The sequence below is a fragment of the Spinacia oleracea genome, chromosome 3 (assembly GCF_020520425.1).
Source record: "Spinacia oleracea cultivar Varoflay chromosome 3, BTI_SOV_V1, whole genome shotgun sequence".
In the NCBI taxonomy this organism is placed as follows: Eukaryota; Viridiplantae; Streptophyta; class Magnoliopsida; order Caryophyllales; family Amaranthaceae; genus Spinacia; species Spinacia oleracea.
Window position 1 is genome coordinate 108,776,658 of NC_079489.1, and position 5,191 is coordinate 108,781,848.

At 35.4% G+C, this 5,191-nt stretch overlaps 1 long non-coding RNA gene across 3 annotated transcripts; it reads left to right on the plus strand.

Annotated features, from left to right (window-relative positions):
• The first annotated feature begins 677 nt into the window (after window positions 1–677).
• Window positions 678–4,944, plus strand: LOC110803407 (uncharacterized). Of its 3 annotated transcripts, XR_008930858.1 has the most exons (6): window positions 678–958; window positions 1,079–1,115; window positions 2,822–2,976; window positions 3,135–3,229; window positions 3,569–3,694; window positions 3,819–4,944. It is a non-coding gene; the product is annotated as an uncharacterized lncRNA (long non-coding RNA). The 3 variants fall into 3 exon arrangements; XR_002537446.2 differs by having other exon boundaries at window positions 2,822–3,229; XR_002537445.2 differs by lacking the exon at window positions 3,135–3,229 and having other exon boundaries at window positions 3,819–4,941.
• The last annotated feature ends 247 nt before the right edge of the window (window positions 4,945–5,191 follow it).

Here is a 5,191-nt window from a genome sequence, read left to right on the forward strand (position 1 = left end):
CTCTCTTTGGAACTTCAACAACCATTGGCTCACTCACCACAACCTCTTCCTCATCCATGTTGGTATCAAAAATAGGCTCACTCTCATTAACGGGCTCACTCTCTCCTTGAGTTGGACTCTTAGTAGTTGAATTCACAAGGTTTTTCCCACTTCTTGTAACAATACACTACTACAAAAACAACTTACGGAGTCGGGCTTTTCGAGTCGCCTCATATTAATGGGTGACACATAAGCTTTTAGAGTCGCCTATTATAGAGCAGGCGACTCATAAGAACCCGTAAACCAAAATAAAAAACAAAATAAAAGGCTTACGTGTCGCCTACAACTTATTAGACGACACATAAGCTTTTAGAGTCGCCTTTTATTGAGTAGGGGACTCGAAAAGTAAAAGTTTATGAGTCCCCTCCCCTACAAAGTGGGACGCGTATACTTTACGTGTCGCCTTGTACATTGCAGGGGACGTATATAGTTTACATGTCGCCTCTTATATTATAAGAGACATTATAGAGTTTGAGCCTTATGTGTCGCCTCTTATCTATAGACAACTCCTCTGAGGTAAATTTTAATTTTTTTTATTAAATTCCCACCTCAAAGACACTATTGAGTGGCTACTTACAAAAAAAATTATAAAAAATACTTTAATAAAAAATAGCACGTCATTGTGAATTGTAAAATGATTCATCAAGTCCTTAGAAATATTGTAAACCCTCCCTCTACCCAAACCCTCTATCGGCGAAAAACCTCCATTAGCAAAGAACCTCCACCCACAAAAATCAAAACCACCATCAAAAGTCCCGAAATTGAAACCCTCCTTCAACAATTTGACAATCGCGAAATTGAAACACTCCATCAAAAAATTAAGAATCGCAAAATTGCTGCGAAAGATTCAGAGACAATCACTAAGGCACCGCACCGCACCGCACAAAGACGCAGGCGAACCCTTCCAAAACCGTCTTCGGTTCGTCCCTCTTCCTCTTTCTCTAGTATCTTAGATTGAGGTTGTTGTTTGTTGCTCTGTATGTTGCCTCAATTTTAAACCAGAATTTACTAAGGCAGTGGTCTCTAACTTTTGTGATAGGTTTCAGCCTTTCCAGACTCGCTCTCAATTCCATCTGGTTGGCTCCCATCTCTCTTTGTCTATTATGTAAATTTCTCATTTAACTGATGCAATGAATTTAAACTTTTATGCTTTCGTGTGTACGTCAGAGACTCAGAGCCTCCTGAAATCACAAAGTTGTTCTCCATTTATGTATACGTATCTCCAGAACTAGAATACTAGATAGTGCTGATTTTGATGTTCCACTTTCAAGTGGCTATAATTTTGGTGATGAGAAAGAGATTGATTTAGCGATTTGGTTTAGTTTTCTAGGCTTGTCAGTTGGTTCATTACTACTTCTTATGAGTTTGTTTCTTACTACTAAATGACTCTTGTGCAGTAGAACAAATTGATTCAGGAATAATAATACAAAAAGAAGTTAGAAATGAACAGGAATTGTGGCCACAGGGATCGTGGCTAATTAACAGATACTTGGCAGCTTTCCTATGATTTTCTGAATGTGTGTGCAATGAACTTTGCTACTTGCTTTGCTACTATGGTTTGAATTCTAGGTTGGGTCCATTTCCCTTTGGTTTAATTTTTGTGGGTGTTTGCTGAATTTTGTTGGTTTACTCTAGTTGTAGGTTTTCAGTTTTAATTCTTTTATTAGATTTATTAATTTGGGGTTTGAAATTCAATTTACTTAGGGTTTCTCCTTTTCCATGTCTGCTATAAATTCATTTCCTACTTTTGTTAACGTACAATTTATGTTTAAATTTGAGTAACAATTTTACTATAAAATTTGAAACATAGAATTAGTATTTCTGTGTTTTTTGTAGCTTGAGTTTTAGTTCAGGTACACATTGATTTGTTAGATCATTCAGAAAGTGCTTTGTTTTGAAACAGGGTCATTGTAGCAAAGTTGTGAAGTTGAAATCTTGAATGACTCTGGGTTAAACAATAATGTGTATTCTACTTGCAGGATAGCTTTCTGCCTTTCAGTTGTTATTACTGAAGTAGCGAGTGACCATTTATGCGAGGAATATTATTGTACACTCTTTACTTGGGAATCAGTATATTTCTAGACCATATGTTCGTATTAACTTTGACTTTGAACAGACTGTTTTTAGGATAATCTTAAATAGATCCGCAGAGCGCGCATTTTCGGTTCATGCTTCTTGCAAGAAATTCATAAATCTCATTCTCCCCTTGTGTCACAATGTTCCCTCAGGGTTGATCTGGCTCCTTGATTCAGGAATATTCAAGTTTGCTTGCCTCAATTGTTAGAAATTTGAAGTTGTACTAGAAGGAAGATGGTTTTTTTTTATTTGTTCATAAGAGCTTAGCTAAATCATTTTTAATAGGAGCTAAATAGTTGATGTTTCTTGTGCAAGCCTAATGCATAAATATTTTATGGAACTGCCTTGTTCAAGATGCTGGTTATTGATTGATGAATGGGTAGGAAGTTAGGAAATATATAAACACCCACTGCATAAAAGTTTCTTTGGTCTAATAGTATATCAAGTATGAGTAACTTATTCCACCTTGCTATTATTTGGACTTCATTTGAATGCCCTGTTTTCTATTTGTGAGAGAATTCTTGGCTCACTTTTAGGACGACCACTACAGTCTGATTTTTTTACATTTCATCTATAGTTTTGATTATAAACATTGGTATCAAGTGGGTCATTGTAAATGTCAATAAATAATATAAACAGAATTGTACTAGTTTTTTGATATCTCGAAGTTGGCTAGCTTAACATTGTATAGAAATTTGCACCCCAGGTTTGGCAGTCAGGCACAAGGCTCAAAGGGATAATTGTTTCTGACGCTTCCAGATTTGGCACTCAAACATATACAGGGGTAGACACTTGAGAGTTGAGAATCTATGAGAATCTTGTGACTAGCAAATGCCAACTAGCTCGGTGAAGTTGTTAAAGGTAGTATCCGCAGTTCTTGGCACATATACAAAACTTCACATGAAAAAACTTAGCTGATAAGTTAACGCGAATCATATAAGCCTGATATCACTTACTGAGCAAGCTATTTTTTTATTTAGCATCTAATTTCGTGATTTTACCAACTATTGTTATTGTAGACAAGAGATAAGTAAAACCAAGTTAAACGCCATGATTGGTCTCATTGATTGGGAATGAGTTTTCATGAGTTATATAATGATTTTGTGACAGTTAGGTACGTGAACTTCTACTGTCCTTTCAAATGCAAGTATTAATTCAAGCATGATACTCTAGTAGTAGTAGTTACATAATGTTTTCCATGTCTGTGGCTATGTTACTCGTGGCTTATTTTGAGTGTTCTATGTACATATTAATTTGGCCAGAGTGTCAGAATGTTGTCCTAATAAAATGTGTCACTCAGACAGGTCCTAACATTTCAATCAGGTCTCTAAAGCCTGTATGATTACTAATTTCTAGGATTTAAGCTATGTTTTTTGTAGAAGAAAATGTGAATACAGATGTTGAATTATTAATCTTACTTGTTATATTTGTTTTTCCACATAAAAACCCATAGCAAAGGAAGCCCTTGAATAGGAAATCCACGCAAAAAATGCAGCTTCGGGGAAGAAAGTTAAAAGATACTGCTACAAAGGCTGGCAAAGGCCGTGAGAAAGCCTCATTTTTCAGAGAGATTTGTAAGGTGCTTAAAGCATCAACCGTTGTCTCCTTGGTCATATGTTCAATGCAAGCTCTTATAGAGTTTCTACTAATTTTATAAATCCGCTCGGCTTGGTTGTTGATGAGAAATATTTCTCCTGTTGCAGGACAATGGAAAAGGAATGCCACATGATGACATACCTAATATGTTTGGGAGATGTGTAATATGCTTAAATTTGAAAGGAGTTCACTTTATTGTCCTGCTTTTACTTTATTCTTAATTTTTTTTAATGCAGTTCTATCCGGAACAAAATACGGACTGAAACAAACACATGGAAAATTCGGTTTGAGGGCTAAGATGGTGAGTGCACTCTTCGGCTGTTGGCCTGTTGCAAAAACTTAGAAACTCTTTTGTTGTATATAAACTTTTTTTGCACTGGATAGCAGTATAAGTGCTAGGTCTCCACTTTTAAGCTACATAATTTTTCATGCTAGAGACTAAGTGGTATTATGCTTATATGATTCCCTTTTTTTTTTCCTATGAAACTAATGTTTTCCTTGTGAATGAAGTATAATTCATTGGATGTTGGTCGTGATTTGCCTTGAAAGAGGTTTTCTTCGATTCATGGCTGATGGATCGTTAGACAATTTGCATACAAAAAGGCTTCTTGTTTGTGTAAGTACTCTATTTAACAGTTATGGCAATCTGTTTTACAGTCTCGTTTCCATGATTTTCCTCCTCTTGTGTTATGTGCATGTATACTTGGTATGAATGAAATACTCGTAGTTGGTTCCTTTGTACCTTAGAAATATGTAGTAGATATGATTGTGAGATAGACAACAAGAAAACAGGAGAAAGACCAGCAGCTACCTAAAATTTTAGAAGAACATCAAAATATTTGGTTGGAAATGACAAGAAACAAAAAATTATCAGTGTGTCACCTAAGAATTTGAATTGGCAGACATACACAGACATGCACATCAAAAGAAATAGAAAGATTCAAGTACTCATCCTTTCTCAATTGATGTCCCATATTTCACCCACCTTTAAATCCAAGAAACTTAGATGCTACTAATCTACTTATTCATATTTTCAGATCCTAGTGCCTGATTAATGTAAGGGAAAGTCGGCACTACTAGTTTGCTTATAGACTTTTATGATTTTATCGTATTATTAGTTATCTCTTGTAAATTATAATTACTGTCATTAATTTTTGCATTATCTACTATTGGAGAGGTATATCATGAAGAACATGGAGTTGGATAATACATTTTTCAGCCGAGTATTTCAAGTACTACCATCAATTCTTCTTGAAAGCCTATTAGCTCAAATGGTAGAGCAATGTGCCATACACATATATGTAGGTTCGAGTCCTACACAGGCTGCAATTATATAATATACACGCTACAAAAAATAAAAAAATACCAATTCTAATTAAGATGCGATTCAATAGCGAAAACTAAAATATGAATCGCCTCGAACAAATGAGGCGACACCATAAAGTATCATATACATCGCTTCTAACAAAGTAGGCGACTC